This window comes from Panthera tigris, chromosome B1, assembly GCF_018350195.1.
Source record: "Panthera tigris isolate Pti1 chromosome B1, P.tigris_Pti1_mat1.1, whole genome shotgun sequence".
Taxonomy (NCBI): Eukaryota; Metazoa; Chordata; class Mammalia; order Carnivora; family Felidae; genus Panthera; species Panthera tigris.
In genome coordinates, this window is record NC_056663.1 from 75,647,569 (window position 1) to 75,666,532 (window position 18,964).

The following is an 18,964-nucleotide window of genomic DNA, read 5'->3' on the forward strand; positions in this document are numbered from 1 at the left end:
CGGAGAAGCTCAAAGGACAGCAGGTTGAGTCAGTCAGGCTCGAGTCAGGAAGCCTAATCAGACCTACTCGTTTTGTGATTCACTGTGAAGGAATGACCACTCCTCAGTGACAGACTAACTCTAAAACATGTTCAAAAGGTAGGATTACTTCAAGGGGAAAAGAACGGGAGGCAGCAACACAAGCAGACCCCACACACCCAAACTCAAGTTGCAAGTGGGTTCTCCTGTAGCAACTCCAGTGTCTGCTTTTCAAATAGGACATGCAAGGTCTTAAACAGTAACACATTGGAGAAGTACCAGGAGGAAATGCAGAGAAGGTGAAACTTAACCAAGCTGATAAGAAATTTGCATTAACCATTAAGCATTTAATACAACTCAGGTAAATAGTGTTTCCTGAAGCAAATCAAGGGCAACAACAGTCCCGCTGTCAGATTTTTCACACACATTTAAATGACTACATCTTGCTTAAAATAAGCAAAATGTCAACATTTTGAATATATACACAAATAGGAGAGATTTTAAATACTCAACTTAAAAAACTGACTTCATGTTACAGAATAGACAATAATCAAGAATACATTAGACAGGTTGCATCTTCCCAAAAAGATCAAAATAAGAGCATATGCCAACTATAAAGTACCCCCATGTCTTAAGAAATAGTTTTATTAAAAAAATTTTTTCATATAAGAGCACCTGGGTGGCTCAGTCAGTTAAGTGTCCGACTCTTGATTTCCACTCAGGTCATGATCTCACGGTCCATGAGGTCAAGCCCCATGGCAGGTTCTGCACTGTCAGTGCTTGGGATCCTCTCTCTTCCTCACTCTCTGCCCCTCCCCTGCTTGCTCGCTCTCTCTTTCTCAAAAATACATAAATAAACTTGAAGAAAAAAGAAAATGTTTCATATAAAAAAATGTCAAGAAACATTTCCCCTAATAAAACAAAGATGGACAGACGTCATCTTCATGTTGAAGATGCACCAAATAATCACGCTAACAGAGCTACTTAAGACACTGTTAAAATACACTTACACATCAATACATGCATGTATACATATGTGTGTACACACATTTACATACGTTTTCTATACTCGTTTTGATATATTACAAAGAAAATACTAAAATGAATGAATCCCAAGTACAAGTTCCATGAACACAAACCAAACAGAAGACACTCATTTTGAGGCATGAAATCTAATCCTCTAATCTAATAGCTATGAACAAAGCTTGAACTCAGTGAAACTATTAATCGACTCTCTCAGATAGTCAATAAACACTTTGTCACAGGAATCCCTGAGATGTGCTTGCTTCAATGACCCTGAATCATGAAATTTATCGAAGTAACATTTATCACATTTATCAAAGTATCATTTTTCACATTTTTCACACACAGAAAAGTGAAATCCATTCCTGGCACTTTCTATAAACCTAAAGGTCTTAAAATTAACCCGTTACCAGTATTTCATTAGAAGTAAACTTTAACAATATAAGAAGAGCTAAGATACACTCATTCTGTGTTCTGCACCACCTAGTGGATTCGCTGAACTCCTTAAAGGCATGTCCTAGAATAACGTTCTTCGGAAAATGTTTGGGGAAAAAAAAAAAAAACTATGCTCCATTAAAACTAATTAGCAGCTCGGCCAACAACTGCAGAGTATTTTTATAGCTGTTATCAATTACTATCTTCTCTTGGGGAAAACATTAAAACCAAAAGGAACTTGCAATGTGAGCAAATGAGGCAAGACCCACCTAAAAGCTCAGAGCCTTTGCTACTATGACCTCCTATTTCAGTGTCTGATCACATATGAATCATTTCTATCTTCAGTCTTACACATTAAGAAAAAAGGTGTTAACATAATTTTACACGGAGGGACACTATTATAGGAAGTATAAATTAGAGAAATTTAATATTTTCATGTCTTTGACTTGCACAAAACTTCACTATAGAAAACATTCACACAAGTGTACTTTAGGGGATATTCTCTAAAATGCTGTTCTTAATATAGAAAAATGGGAAACCACCCAAATTTCCAACAATAGGAAACAGTTTAAATAACCTGTGATGTGCTATTACACAGCTGAAATGCTCTGTATGTAGGGGCATGGAAATACTTTTAAGTTATATATATTAAGCTAAAATAAAAACCAAGTTGAAAGTTGTTTAGTATTACCCATGTACTCGGTAACAACCTCAATAATATTTTAATATGGAGATAAGTTTGGAGGAAAAACATGTACCTATTTATAGCAGTTTCTCCAGAACATTAGATTACAGTGCACTTCAAATTTAAACATGACATATTTCCATAATATTTGATTGTTGAATAATATGTATTATGTGTATAATCAGAAAGAATAAAGTTTTATTTTAAGTTAGTGATATACTTCAAAGGGAAGTAGGAGAAAAACTTAGGATAAAGAGAAAACATAGATGTTAAAAACTTTTCTAGGGGCTCCTGGGTGGCTCAGTCAGTTGAGCGACCAACTCTTGATTTCAACTCAGGTCATGACCCCAGGATTGTGAGATGGAGCCCCACATCAGGTTCCACAGTAAACATGGAGCCTGCTTGAGATTGAGATTCTCTCTCAATCTCTCTCTCTCTCTCTCTCTCTCTCTCTCTCTCTCTCTCTCCCTTTTGCCCCTCTCCCCCGTTTGTGCGTGCCCTCTCTAAAAAACAAACAATGCCAAAAAAACAAAAAACAAAACAAAACAAAACCACTTTTCTATAATTGCTCTAAAATAACATCTGTCTCTACCTCCCTTTTAGAAAAGTTATATCCTTCTCAGAACTCCAAATTTAAGCCACACACACAGATACTGGAAACACCTCCTTAGCTAACATCTCCTGTTAGTCACAGCTTCTCAGGATAGAAGTTGAGCCCAAATTCCAGTACTTATCAAATTCAACTGAGCAATGCTGTCACTTCCTAAACAGTTGCAGACAAACTGCATTCAGTGTCTCTAATTCTAACTACAAGTTAATACAGAATTCAAAAGAAAAGGTACAGAGTCTGCAGACTCTAAAGATATTTGAAGCTTTTTCATAATGGAAATATGAGGGGTTAAGAGATAACTACTCTTGAATCCACAGTTCCATAACCTATTTAAACATTGCAAAAAAAACTAGATCAAAGTGGAAAAGAGAATTGCCTAGAAAGGTAATTGTGGAGAAACAAACATGGGGAAATGTTCCACTGCCTGGGGAGGGTATGAACTTGTGCTAGGAGAGGTTTGTCTCTACAGTCATGGGACCCTGACAAATATTTAAACTCCCATACCTCAATCTGCTCACCTGCAAAATGAAAAAACTGGCCATAAAGAGTCGCTATAGTCCTTTCAGTTCTAAAATTCTGAAAACAGACCGCTATGCTATTCTCGCCAAAGGACTTTTTTTAATAGTATACCTGTACACATCATAGCATATACGATACAAAGTTGTAAAGTAACATAGCCAAAAACAGCAGACTCCTGTGTGTCTCTTCTCCACCCCTGAATTCCATTCCCCAGAAGAAGCTCCTTCAACTCTGCAAGATATTTCTTCTGGTAATTAATTCCACATTTGTAAATCACACATTTAAATTAGAATTTCCCAGGTTTTTTTTTTTTTTTTTCAGTTTTAGACATTATAAAAAGTCCTTTTCTCAATCTATTGGGGCATTTATTCACCCACCCCACTTCCCCAGGTATAGCCACACTGTTGAGATGCAAACGATATAAAAATTACATACACATATATGTGTGTACATATTTACATATCATCCTGTTCCCAGTGAGGTCACATTTTGGTTAATAAATAAGCTTTCATTTCACATCCAAACACTTCACAAAATGTAGCAGGCAAAAAATTAAAAGCTTGGCCTCTGTATTAAAAATCCTGGATTCGGTTTGAGTCCATGATGTATAGCAGCTGAGTGTGAAAATGTGCTAAGGAAACCTAACTCAAAACTGGAGATGGGAACCCACGAAGAGAGGTCTCTGAGACGCATACCACTTGTGGTCACAGCTTGCGTAGTCCAGGAAAAAAGAAGAAAGGTTTCCTCTCAGCCCAGCAACAGTAAGCTGCCCTTGCCTACAGCCAATGAGAAGACACCACCACTTAGAACTCTCATTTTCCTCCAATAAACTTTTGTTCAAAACAAATCCCTCTAAACTTCCTCCTTACCTCTATAAAGAAACACTCTCCTTTGTTTGCCTATGGTACCCCATAGTTTGTTTGTCCCAACTGTAATTTTTCCACTCTTCCCAAATAAGCTCAATTTTTGCTGGCTGAACAGTTTACCTTTTTTCTTTTAAAAGGTTGACATTTCTATGGTCAACAAACCTTCAACAAAGCAAGAAAGAATATCCAATGGAAAAAAGACAGTCTCTTCAACAAACGGTGCTGGGAAAACTGGACAGAAACATGCAGAAGAATAAAACTGGACCACTTTCTTACACCATATACAAAAATAAATTCAAAATGGATGAAAGACCTAAAATGAGACAGGAAACCATCCAAATCCTAGAAGAGAACACAGGCAGCAACCTCTTTGACCTTGGCCAGAGCAACTTCTTACCCGACGTGTTGCCAGAGGCAAGGGACACAAAAGTAAACATGAACTACTGCAACTTTATCAAGATAAAAAGGTTCTGCACAATGAAGGAATAATCAGCAAAACTAAAAGGCCGCCTACAGAATGGGAGAAGATATTTGCAAATGACATATCTGATAAAGAGTTAGTATCCAAAAGCTATAAAGAACTTAGCAAACTCAACACCCAAAAAACAAACAACCCAGTTAAGAAATGGGCAGAAGACAAGAATAGACACTTTTCTGAAGAAGACATCCAGAAGGCTAACAGACACATGAAAAGATGCTCGACATTACTCAGCATTAGGGAAATACAAATCAAAACCACGATGAGATACCACCTCACACCTGTCAGAATGGCTAAAATTAACAACACAAGCAACAACAGGTGTTGGCAAGCCCAAAATCAAACATGAATTGCGAGGTTTTCTTGGACTGGCAGGTTATTGTAGCAACTGGATCCCAAACTTTCCCCTTATGGCCCAAGATTTATACACTTTGTTAAAAACTACTAAATCTGAATCTGACATCTGAAAGATTCAGATAACATGACTTTTCAAATCCTAAAAGTTAAAAAAACAAAAAAAACAAAAAACAACTGTCCTTGGACACCCCAATTGTCAACTCCCTTTCTGTATATGAAAAAGAAGGGAATGCCCTTGAAGCACTCTCCCAAAAGCATGGAGATTGCCATTGATCCATTGGATATTACAGCCAACAACTAGATCCTGTAGCCTGTGGATACCCCATGCCTCACACCTATGTCTTTTACTTTCTCTTATAAAGACCACTAAGGAAATAGTCATAGGATCTCCTTTAACCATCTTTGTGCCACATGCAGTTTGAAGTTCTTAACTCTCATCATAGCATCTTTCAGTAGGCTGTCTCACTTAGTAAGTCACTGTAATAACTCATCACTGTAATAAATCACTGTAAAAACCTTAGCCCTGCTACTATTTTTCCCCTCTTACTCTGACGAAACCCCCCATAACTGCTCAATACCAACAGATCACCCTCTGACTCCCTGTGATGACTTATAGAAAACTCTTTGAGTGACACTGACTACTCATGGTTCACTGATGGTTCTTATGTGCAAAATGAAGATGGTAAATATCACGCTGAGTATGCAATATCAACTCCTTTTGAAGGAACTAAAGCAGCACCTTTAACTTTGGCTACTTTGGCCCAACAAACCAAACCATACACACTGGGGCCTGTATCCTAATCAATGGCAAAACTGCCAACGTTTACACAGATAGTAGATATACCTTTGGAGTGGCTCATGACTTTGAAATGTTATGGCAACAATGTGGCTTCCTTCAAAGACAAAATTAAAAGCAGACAAAATTAAAAGCAGACTTTTTTTCCAGAAATTATTGGATGCTATACTATTATCTGCTGCTTTGGCTATTACTAAGATTCCAGAGCATTCTAAGCTTGGCTTTTGGAAGGCTAAAGGAAATCACCTTGCTGACATTTCTGCAAAATAGACTGCCCTCCAAAGTTCCAAAGTCAAACTTCTGTCGTGGTCCAAAGGAACTCATCTTCAGATGATAATGTGGAGAAACTGACTAGAGACACCCAATGATCAGCACAAGAAAGGAAAAAACAGTATTGGCAATCGGATGGTTGCTGGTATAAGAAGAGAAACCTCTGGTTTGGGTCAAATAAAAAAATAGCCCTACCAGAAATTCTAAAACTCCCACTACTGACAACTGTACATGCATTAAACTATCAGTTGATACATAAAATGAGATGTTTAGGAACCAATACTGGTAGGGAAATATTAACAAGGCTTCAGAAAATGCCTACTTTACTCGTCCCACCTGCCCAAAATAAAATCCAGGGCAACCCGTGTGCACAGTTCCTGGGCACTTTAAATTGCCTAATGGACCATTCAAGGTTTGGCAAATGGATTTATTCAGCTACTTCCATCTTACGGATATAAATATGTTTTGGTAATAATTTGCATGTTTTCCCACTGGGTCAAGCCTTTCCAGGTAGACAAGCTACTGCCTCTTCAGAAGCTAAAATCCTATTGGAAAAGCACCTATACACAGGGAATCCCTCTTGAGCTTTACAGCTACCAGGGAACCCATTTTTACTGGTCAAATATTATGGCAAGTCTGTGCTGTTTGGCCAGTTCTACAGCATTTTCACTGTAGTTATCATCCTCACTCCTCAGGACTAGTCAAGTGAACCAAAGGCATCATCAAAACCCGACTGGCAAAATTTGTGGAAACTCTCCAAATGCCTTGGTGGTTGGTTGGTTCTTCTAAATCTCAGATCCACCCCCTTTGGAGCTCATAAACTCTCATCCTTTGAGTTATTTACTGGGTTCCCTGTAAATCTCGCTTCCACGTCTTTTTACCTGCACCTAATAAAAGGAGATACAGTTCAATATTGCGAATGTCTAATTACATCTCTTGAAAATAATCATGTTCAAGTAGAGCAATCTTTTCACAGTGTGTTCCCAGGAGATGAAGACCCAAACATCACACCCTGCAACCTTGGCATTTTGTTTATTGGAAAAGATATCTCCAATAAGACTCTCTTCAACCACACTAGAAAAAGGTGTTTACCAAGTGTTACTGACTAATCCCTGTGCAGCCAAAATCCAAGGAGTAGACTCCTAGATCCATGTGTTCCATGTAAAGAAAACTCTAAAACTTGACTGGACTTGTACACCAACTGGTGGCCTCAAATTAAAGATTTCCAGGAACTGAAGCAGACAACAGCTGGAGCAGACAGCTTTCCCCAAGATGGTGGCATCAGGCCAATACTCTTTATGCTTTTTCTTATCTGTTTTCTCCTTCTCTATCCTGGAGGGACAACACCCTCCTTCACGTTTCCCAATCCCTTACAAAAGGGGGAAACCTTCCTGATAGTTCAGATTCTGTTGAACAAACCCTGTCATCCAAAACCCCAATCTGTCCAGGACAGCCATGACCTTGTAGTCTTCCTCACAGCAACCTTCTCCTTCATCTCCACTACAACCACTAACTATACCTGCACCTCTATGGATATTTGTCACTAAGTCAAATTTCTACAACCACGTTTTCCTGTACCTTGGTTTGATCTCTCCCCTGCCATAACTCTCAATGCAACTAATCATACCAATTCCACCCATACAGTTTCCCATTCCCACTACTACCTTAGGTCTGCTTGCCCTAGCCAAACAGCCTCCTCTCTATATGGCCTTTGAGAGCAAAGTCCACAGAACAATATGGTTTCTCCCTACTTGTTCCTCAAACACCACTGACCCTTAGCTTGAAAGGACCAACTGAAAAATCCCAATTAAGAGCCCTATTAATAATCAAACCCTAGCAGGAATCTTATATGCACCACCTGGTTTTATCTTTGTGGCGAACCGGCCTCTCAGTGGGCCTATGAATGTTTAGACAGCTGGCAGGTTGGAGGCCAATGCTTGCTAGAATAACTGTCTCTGTGAACATCCACAATAAATCTGAAGCCTTCCTGTGGTCTTCCTCCCTAAACCTTCAACTCTGCATTCACCAGGAACTCCCCAGAGGTATACAGGACTCTGGATGCCTCTATTGTAGGTATTCACACCAATGAACAAATTATTAGAAATCTCTCTCTGGAGTTGGGAAAACTTGCCAATTCCTCTGTTAAGACAATAGCAGTCCAACCACAATTATTTGACTCATTGGTTAAAGTAGTTTTGGACCATCACATCGTCCTTGATTACCCACTTGTTAAATACAGAGGTATTTGTGTGATAGCAAGCAACTAACACACATGAATAAATTCTTCCAAAGAACCAGAAACCCAAATACATAAAATTAGGGAACAAGTACATTGCTACAGCAAATTCCACCTGATGATCCGTGATCCTTTGATCTCTTTGGCTAGTTACCTTCAGGTTTAGGCTCCTGGTTTAGGACTATTACACAAACTGGAGTCATTATTCTGCTCATCTTATTTTATATAATCATTTTCAAACTTTGTACCTGGTGCCTGCCAACCTTTGGGTAGAAATAACATACCCAATAAGATGATGCTGGCTCAATGCATCAAGATGATCTCCAATGCTTACAACCTAAGATATAGACTTTAGATGGGAAATGCCTGAGAGTTCTCTCTTCCACTCACCCTTGTTACTCAAATGTGGCCTCAACAGTTTCCAATCTGGGCACTTTTCCTTGACATGGGACAGGACCCTAGGAAAGGTTCTTCCTCACATCAAGAAATAAAAATGTTTCTAATAAGAACAGATGACCCAACTCTTGATCAGTGATGCTCTTAAAGAAATATTTTGATCACAATGGGGAAATGTAAAAATGTATTACGGAAACCAGACTCAAAATTGGAGTTGGGAAGCCAAAAAGGGAGGGCTCTGACACACGTACCACTCGTGGTCACAGCTTGCACAATCCAGAAGAAAAATTTCCTCTCAGTCCAGCAACAGCAAGCTGCCCTCACCTGCAGCCAATGAGAAGCCACTACCGCTTGGAAATCTCATTTTTCTTCCAAAGAACTCGTGTTCAAAAGCCCTCCCAACCTGCTCCTTTTCTCTATAAAAGGATACTCTCCTCCTTTATTCTCCCAACCTGCCTATAGTTCACCATCAATTGCCTGTCCTGAATTGCAGTTCCTCTGTTACCCTGAATAAATTTGGCTGAACTGCTTACCTTTTCCTTTTAAAAGGCTGATAGAAGGGGCGCCTGGGTGGCTCAGTCGGTTGAGCGTCTGACTTCGGCTCAGGTCATGATCTCACGGTCCGTGAGTTCGAGCCCTGCGTCGGGCTCTGTGCTGACAGCTCAGAGCCTGGAGCCTATTTCAGATTCTGTGTCTCCCTCTCTCTGACCCTCCCTCACTCATGCTCTGTTTCTCTCTGTCTCAAAAATAAATAAATGTTAAAAAAAAAAATTAAAAAAAAATAAATAAAAAATAAAAGGCTGATAGAAGTATATACCTAGAAGTTCCTTATTTTCTCTGAATCTTAACTGTTTCCCTCCTATATAATCTAAATATAATAGCACCCACTACAAAATGGTTAAATCACAAAGCACAAATATGGTACATGTCAAAGTACTTTGCTAATTATAAAGCTAATCATAAAACATACAGAAATGTTACTTTCTGCTCTTGCCTTTACTAAGAGACCAGATCCCTATAAATGAAATCCCTGACATTATTGGTCACTCTTGAGCACTGTTCCTCTACTTAGGCTGAGTTAGAAGTCACTGAAAATAAGAGTGAAATAGATATCAATTGTGTTCCAAGGCAAGAATGTGAGTGTCCAGTTCTTCAAAGGGCTCACGTGTACACAGAATATAAAATAAATACCTAAGCATGGATTTGAGAAGGCAATTTAGTTTTCTATTCACCTGGAGAGGAAGCTTCCTTACCAAAATTTTATTTTAAGTAATATGAGAACAAAATTTCAAAAGTCACCCCTCAGGCAACTCTTGTTTCTTCTAATATGTACCTCTCTATTTTGAAATAATTTGTTTGTACATTTGCTTTTTGACTTGTAGACATTATCTATTGGCTTCCTATTATGATAGAATGAACTTCATAGAGAAAGGGTTCTGAGCCAAACTTGAGATATTATGATGCAGAACTGTCCAGTGATGCATTACTCTAAACCACCCTTTCATTTCTAGTCTTCAAAGGCCTACATTAAAAGCAATACAACCTAGAGTGTCTCTGTTTAGAGACAATAAGGAAGCTAGCTGGGCAGCTGGGCCTAAAATATTAGACCACTCTAAACCTCTCTCTGAATCTAGTTCAGGGATGCTCGGTTTCTTTTGCCCTTTTCACCCACCCCACACGGTTTAGTCCTGTTCCTAAAGCTATAGGACAAATGAAAAAGGAGACCCCAAACAGTTTCAGGACAGGCGTGGGCATAATTCTTATGAGTTCTACGGAAAGGGATTAACTGGAGCTAAAAGAAACCAGCTTTTAATTATCTGAAAAGTTATCTAAAGCCGACAAGATGCAGCATTAAAATTTATGGACTGAATCTCCTGCACTACATCTGTCCAAAGGAGACCACTAATGTTCTCCAAATGTAGACTTCGGCTGGGGTACGCTAGGTTTGAGGCAGGGACAACATCGGGTCCAGTGCCACGTTTAAAAGTAAACTTGAGGTCAGGCAGGTGACCCTGTCAAACAGGCATGGTACATTAAGGAAAGGAAATCTTTTCTCTCATTAATCAACAGGATAAAGGTGATTAAGCAGGAATTATTTTTCAATGACCTACATAATTTCATCAGGCTGCTATGGCTATTAGCAGACAGCAGATAACTTCCTAACAGATGAATTTGATAGCACAGCCCTTCCCGAGAAGGCTGGGTGTGGGCCCAATCGGTTGACACTGCCTACTACTACTCCTCAGCTTGGGGATCCTTCCTCCAATGGGGATATCTCCCCGTCACTGGATGGCTGAGGCTGCAGCACTTGCTGAATGGTGGAAGCCGGGTCTGTTAAGGGATGGATCCAGGTAGGCGAGACAGAGGTCACGTGATTCCCAAAGTTCCAAACAAACAAGACTACAGCTGCTACCAACACCTCACCCTGGCCAGGCTTGAAATAGAACAGCAGCTAGTTCATTCCCTAGCAGAAACGGGGTTAACAAGGAAGCATTGTTGGAGTCGGGGCGGGAGACAGACGGACAGGCATGCAGGCACGACATCAATAACAACCACCATGATTTGAACGCAGTTTCATTAGAGACCTTACGAAACTGAGTAAGAGCCACCCAACAAGTCCGCCCTTCCACCGGGAGAGTGCTACAAACCTCAGAGGGACGCCACCTCGGTCTCCCGTGAAAGCGAGGTGGTTTGGGGAGAAAAACTGAGCCCCAGATCTCTTCGCCTCTCCTCCTCCCGTAGGACCCCCGCTCTCTGGCCCCAGGGACCAAGGAAAGAGGTGGAGAGCCCTGATGACATCTTTCTCCGTCAAAATAAGCCGGCTCTCTCTCTCCCGGGGTCAGTCACCGAGTAACGCCGGGTCCCGCGGCTCTCGCAGCCACCTCGTCCCCGCAGTGCTGCGGCCCGATGCAGCGATCTAGTTTGGGGTATTCCCAGTGCAACCCCCATCCCAATACCTTCTCCTCCAGCCCAGTCGGCGGAATGCAGAGAAAGGACGCGTCTGCTCTCCCCACTCTCTTAACCCCCTAAAATAAAAGAAGTCCTCAAGCGGCAAAGCTCCAAGCAGGGTGCCACGTACCTGCCCGCGGACTCGGCTCCTCCTTCCACACAGTGCGGGACGCTCCGGACAAGTGTCCCCAAACTGTCGGGAAAGTTTGTGCCGCCGTCCAGGGTACACCGGACCCCGAGCCGCCACCCGCGCCGGACTCCAGGAGGGGCGGAGAGCCGGCTCCTCCCCGCCCGGCTCCAACTCAACAGCCCGGCCCTAGGAAGAAAGTAGGAGAAGGGAGAAGCTTTGAGCGCAACTTTCCGACCATGCGTCAGCGGGCGGCTGAGCCGCGCGGATCCGGGGCTCTGCACCACTCCCCCCTCCCAACTCTGTGCTCCTGGGAGTGCGAGCGGGGCGGGGCGAGCCGGGGCAAGGCGGGGCCCAACCTGCCCGGCAGCCCTGGGGAGCACGGGGCCCGGCCCCGCCCCGGCCGCCGCCAGCCCCGCCCCCACCCCTGCCCTTGGGAAGCGCGGCCGCCAGGTGCGCCAGGGCTGGGGCTCCGCGGCGCGGCAGCCTTGCGCGGGTTTCCAGGGTGAAGGGGGAGGAGCTTCGGAGGGAAACTTTCCACCGAAACTTAACCCGGGCGACGTGGAGTACGCCCCACCCCGCCTTTAGGGGCTCGTCTTTTGTCAGCACTGCATCCCTTCACACACAACCGCTCTCACACCTCCCCACCAACGAAAAAATAAATCAATATTTATGAACCGGCCACAAGGCTGGTTTCTTGGGTCCTGCGGGGTGGAGGAAGTCAGACAACTCCGCATGTCACGGACGTTTTAGATTTCTTGCTCCCCAAAGGTTTGACGGCAGCCAGCGGTGCCCTCTCCCCACTCCAATTTCTTTCACTGAAGCCTTTCTTTCTATCCCTGAGGTTTGAACTTTAAAACACTAACAAGGTCCCAAGAGAGCTGAGTCGATGACGGAAGCGTTCTCCTGTTATTTTACTGGCATATTCTACTGAAGTGAGCAGGGGGAGTTTTACTCTTGGCGGACTTAAGGAGTCAGGGTTTTGGGGAACGGAGGGCAGTGAGCAGGTGTTGCTTTTTGTTTTTAAGGTGAGTCAGCATTGTTGCAATTGTTCGCGAGTATATGTGTGCGTGGCACATGTACCCTAGCAATCCTCCCCCAACCCCCAGATGAGGGCTTTTTAATGTGGACAGTTCTACAGCAAAAAGGAACCATCCCCAACTCAGGACTCCACAGAAAATGGCACAGCAGGTTCAGGATCCATTACCCCAGCACCCGGGGAGAGGAGTTGGTGGTGGTCTTTGGCCCGGCGCGGGTCTCCTTTCCAGAGCCCAGACCTCCACGGTGTAGGGCCTAGCTTCTCCTTTGCCCTTAGACACTTGGGGCTGTGCCCATTGCCAAAGTAGGCGGCGCTGACTTCCCTCCCCTATTCCTGCATCTCCCACGCCCCCTGGGTGCTTGGGCAGCAGAGTCAATGCTCTGCTTTCTGGACTTTAAAGCCAGGAGGAGGAATCAAATTCTTAGGTAGAGGCCTTCTTGGCATTTTCAGAGCCCTGTGGTTGGCATGGCTGAAACTTGAGGTAAGCCAAAACCTGAGCAGGTCGGGCCACACCACAACTTACAAAGGTGGATGTGGAGGATTTTCCACCTCAGCAGCGTCCTGCTGGCACCTCACCAAATTCTCCTTTGGAGGAGTATCCTCCTCCCTCCATTCTCAGTGAATGGCGTCCGGGGAAAACCAAAATCCGGTATATCTAGTTTCAAGTTCTCTCTTGCAACCATGGTAATGGGATGATAGGAACTACACACTTCCTTCTAAGGCTGTCTACGACCACTGCTGTGGCTCATGGAAAGCAGCACCAACACAGGTCGCACTTGCTGGGAGTCCTTTCAGGATTCACTAGCCTTTCACCTGTAACAAGTGTAGACAAGGGTCTCAAGTAAAATCTGGGGAAGTACAAGGGAGAAAAAAGGGGAAAGTTCTACCCAGCAGGTCACCTTGGCCTGCTCTAATAATTGGAATGTGGGGAAATCATTAGTGCTTTTTGCATGCTAGGCATTTTTCTAGGTGTTGGAGACAAAGGGGATAACAAAAAAACTTAAAAATTCTAGCCCTAATGGAGCTTACCTTCCAAATGGGAGAGAGACAGATGATAAATGTGTGGACTGCCATATGATTAGAAATGCTACGGAGAAAAATTAAGCAGGGAGGGGACATGAGGAGGAACAGGTTTTTTTTTTCTTTTCAAAATTTTGTTTAAATTCTAGTTAACATATAGGGTAATACCGGTTGCAGGAGTAGAATTTAATGATTCATCACTTACATATAACACCCAGTGCTCAACACAAGTGCCTTCCTTAATATCTATCACCCATTCAGCCCATCCCCCCCTGCCCACTTCCCCTCAGCACCCTCGGTTTATTCTCTATAGTTAAGAGTCTCTTATGGTTCTCCTCCCTCTTTTTTTCCCCTTCACCTATATTCATCTGTCTTGTTTCATATGGTATTTGTCTTTCTCGAACTAATTTATTTCAATTAGCATAATACACTCTAGCTCCAACCACATTGTTGCAAATGGCAAGGTTTCATTCTTTTTTGATGGCTGAGTAATATTTGTGTGTGTGTGTGTGTGTGTGTGTGTGTGTGTGTGTGTGTGTACACATGTATATACATCTTTATCCATTCATCAGTTGGACATTTGGGCTTTTTCCATAATTTGGCTATTGTTGATAATGCTATGAACATCAGGATGTATGTGCCCCCTTCGAATCTATATTTTTATATCCTTTGGGTAATGCTTGGTAGTGATTGCTGGATCATAGGGTCTATTTTTAACTCTTTGAGGGACCTCCATACTGTTTGCCAGTGTGGCTGCACCAGTTTGCATTCCCACCAACAGTGCAAGACGGTTCCTCTTCTCATCCTCGCCAAAACCTGTTTCTTGTGCTATTAATTTTAGCCATTCTGACAGGTGTGAGGTGGTATCTCATCATGGTTTTGATTTGTATTTCCCTTATTATGAGTGATGGTGAGCATCTTTTCACGTGTCCGTTGGCCATGGTGCTCTTTTAAATAAGAGCATCTAGCAACACCTCTGTAGGAAGTAATATTTGAGCAAAGGCCTAAAGGAGCAAGATATCTGGACAGACAACTTTCAAGGCAGAAAGCACAGCAAGTACAAAAGCCCTGAGGCAGAACTATGCCTGAGTGCACTAGGAAGAGCCAAGAGGCCAGAATGGCAGATCGAAGAAGGTAAAGACAGGGAAGAGGTTGGGGTGAGACAGTTCAGGTGAGGCTTTTACTCTGAGTTGGGAGCCATTGGAGAGTTTAGGGTGGAAAAGTGACATCTTCTGTCACATTTTAATAGGATAACTTTGCTAGATTGAGTATAGACAGTAGTGGGTAGCAGAAACCAATTAAAGGCTACTGAAATAATCTAAGAGCAAGAGGATAGTGACTTGGACCAGGGAGATATGGGTGGAGGTGATGAACTGACAGGAATCCCTCACAGGTTGAATGTGAAGTATGACGGAAAGAAAGCAAAGAAGACTGAGGTGTTTGTCCTGAGCAGCTGAAAGGATGCAACTGCCAGGGCAAAGAAGACGACTTCAAAAGTTGCAGGTTGGGATAAAAATCAAGAAGGCCAAAGGGATGACAGGAAAAAAAAGGACACATAATTTGAACAATCTTCAATTTCCTCAGTTTATAAAATGAAAAAAATACCTACTTCATTAGGGTTGTTTTAAGGATAACATGAATTAATCCAGTGAAGTGGCTAGCACAGTACCTAATAAATGGCAAGCAGTTAAGTTTCCTGTGTACAATATGAATTTCATACATATCCACTCTGCCCTCTGGGGATGAAACAGAGTCATTGTTTCAGAGGAAATAAGTCTTACTAAAAGGAGAGGGAAAAGAAAACAAAGAAAGAACATGAAATAAAAATACAAAAACAATGGAATATTACTCAGCCATAAAAAAGAATGAAATCTTGCCCTTTGGGACAAGGATGAACCTTGAGAGTGTTGTGCTATGTGAGATAAGTCAAACAGAGAAAGACAAATACTATATGATTTCACTTATATGTGGAATTTTAAAAATAAAATCAGACTCATAGATGCAGAGAACTGACTACTGATTGCCAGAGTGGGGGACAAAGTGGGTGAAAGGGATCAAGAAATACAAACATCCAGTTATAAAATAAATAAGTCATGGGAGAGTATTGAACAGCAGGGGAAATACAGTCAATATTATTGTATTAACTTTTTATGGTGACAACTGGTAACTAGACCTATTAGGATGATCATGTATATAAACAATGTATATAAACATAAAATTGCTATGTTGTATACCTGAAATAGGATATTGTATTTCAATTATACTAAAATTTAGAAAGATGGAAAGTTATAGTCAATGCAGGAAAAAAACAGAAGAAATGAAGTCCAAGAAAAGTGTCTAATAAAATCCATGTTCTAGTAGTTTCTCTGGAGTTCTAGTCCCTCAAGGAGACAAACTAAAGTATCAGAGTTTGATAGTTTGGGAAAGGAATTTGAAACATGAAAAGTTTGTAATAAAGCAAAAAAAAAAAAATAAAATATATATAATAAGCAAAGAATTTTGGGTACTACTCCTTATAAAAAATTATTTCAAATAAGATGTAAGAATAGAAAAATATTCAAAAGAGAATTCTAAAAAGTAAAATTAAAAAAAACACAAATGACCACTGTATTTTAACAGTCCAGTCATATCAATTAAAGCTAGGATGAGAAACAATTATTTTTTATTTATAAATTTGGCAAGACTAGAAAAATTATAAAAAGTAATATTGTTGCATGTTGGATAATTTCATATCATGCTAAAGGAAGCTATAGTAATTTTTAGAAATGTGTATCTAAATATTGAAAATGTTTATACTTTTCAAACTAGAAATTTTACTTCCAGGAATTTATTCTAATATTCAAATATTTGCTAAAACTTTACATATAATGTGGCACCTGGGTGACTCAGTCAGTTAAGCATCTGACTTCTGCCCAGGTCATGATCTCACAATTCATGAGTTCAAGCCCTGCATTGGGCTCTGTGCTGACTGACAGTTCAAAGCCTGGAACCTGCTTCAGATTCTGTCGCTCTCTGCCCCCCCCCAAATAAACATTAAAAAAAAAACCTGTACATATAACAATGTCCATCACCGGGTCATTTAAGTATAGTGAAAAGAAATATCCTAAGTATCCAACAAGACAGAATTATGGTAAGCACTAGGTTATGGTAAAGCCATTTATGTTATTATAGGCAGATTTTTTAAAATATGGATGAATATCTATTAAATGAAAACATGTTCACAATATATTATAGTAACAGAATAAGCCATGGGGCACCTGGGTGGCTCAGTCAATTGAGTGTCCAACTCTTGATTTTGGCACCACATTGAGTGTGGAGCCTGCTTGGGACTGTCTCTCTCCCTCTCTCTGTGCCTCTCTCTCTCAAAATAAATAAACATTAAAATAAAATAAGCCTACCACAAAACAGAATGTAAAATAGTATTTTCCTGGGGTGCCTTGGTGGCTCCGTCAGTTGAGCGACGCACTTTGGTTCAGGTCATAATCTCGTGGTTCGTGAGTTCGAGCCCTACATCAGGCTCTGTGCTGACAACTAGGAGCTTGGAGTCTGCTTTGGATTCTGTGTCTCCCTGTCTCTCTGTCCATCCCCTGCTTAAGCTCTTTCTCTCTCAAAAATAAACATTAAAAAAATTTTTTAAGGAGGATTCTCCTTAAAAATTGTCATCCCTATATTAGGATGACTATTTTCTTTGTTCCTTTCTCTATTTCCACGTTTCCTGCCATAAGCAAGTGTCATGCTCTCTTGGGAGTGGAGCTGCTGAATATATAATGAGATTTAGTGAATATTGCCAAAAGTTTTCCAACATGGTTATACCAATTTATACTCCCACTGGCACTATATAAAAGAGTTCTAGTTTGAAACAATGCATTTTTAACATAATGTATCCAATAAACAGCCATTGATTTGAACTCTACTACTTTAGAAGTTAAAATGATTTCATGGAAGATAGAAGTACATTGTTGTGAATGCACAGATTAGTAATATAATGCCAACCCTTTCTAAGTTGTATTTTTCATTATCTCATTTATTCTTACCCTTTTTAGCTGTGTTATATACATTAGTCAAAGTATTCAGATTAGATTTCTTTAATGCAGCAGCTGCACAAGACTCCCTTTTCTTACCTCCTTTATCCCTGCTTTAAAATGTAATTGTATTTCAAATTGCCTTACACATTTCCCTCAAAATATTTAAAACATCAAAATCCATGATTATGTGAAAAAAGGAGAGCAGTATCTCATTAGTACTTGCAAACACTCTTCTTTCACAGAGCTCATGGGACTATAGTCTCTATCTTAACATCTCTGTGAGAAAGCGAACAAAGGCTATCGGCTCTGTTTAACAAAAACAGAAGTTCAGGTACAGCAAAGGGAAGAGGGCAGTTTGAGATGAGGATGTCAAAAAGATCCCTTCATTGACCCAGATACCTTGGAATCTAATCTAAAAAGACACAAAGACATTATCATTTATAGTCAGATTAAATCTAAATATAAATTGTCTCCTAAAGTTGCTTCTCTTAAGAAGAGCTTAGAAATGAACAATGTGTATCTTGTTAGAATATTAATCATTCTGTCAAGAAATTCTAACAAATACATTAATAATAAAATAAAATTGCTTTTCAATGGTCTCATCTCCTGTGGAGATTATCAAGTGGTCAAGGTCTACTTACTCCACTGATGAAATATGTCTTATTTATTATAAAAACTCTTTTCAAATCCACCTGTCTTCTCCTTTAAAGAAAGTCAGGGTAGGGGCGCCTGGGTAGTACAGTTGGTTAAGGGTCTGACTCTTGACCTCAGTTCAGGTCATGATCTCACAGTTCGTGAGTTCAAACCCCACATCGGGGTCTGTGCTGATGGTGCAGAGACTGCTTGGGGTTCTCTCTCTCCTTCTCTCTGTCCCCTCTTAATCTCTCCCTGCCTTCTCTCAAAATAGACTTTAAAAAAATGAAAATAAAATGAATCACTGTAGCATGTTAACAGCCTAAGCTCTGGAGCAGATGCAGCCGACAGGAGTGTGTTCAAATCCCAGCTCTACTGCTTTCCAGCTGTGTGACCTGGATCAAGTAACTAAGTAACTTCATTTCTTCTTGTGCCTCAGTTTTTGCTCTAATAAGAGGTCATCATAGTAACTATATCACTAG

The 18,964-nt window shown here is 41.1% G+C and overlaps 1 protein-coding gene across 2 annotated transcripts in view; it reads right to left on the reverse strand.

The window, feature by feature from the left end:
- The window catches only part of FHIP1A (FHF complex subunit HOOK interacting protein 1A), a 284,213-nt gene that overhangs the window by 231,515 nt on the left and 33,734 nt on the right, over nucleotides 1–18,964 (reverse strand). Inside the window, exon 3 of one of the 2 annotated variants that reach the window (XM_042983773.1) lies at nucleotides 11,769–11,954. The gene's annotated coding sequence lies outside the window, so the exon portion shown is untranslated. Of the gene's footprint in view, nucleotides 1–11,768; nucleotides 12,053–18,964 lie in introns of those variants that run through there. The other variant, XM_015538394.2, reaches the window with a different exon arrangement.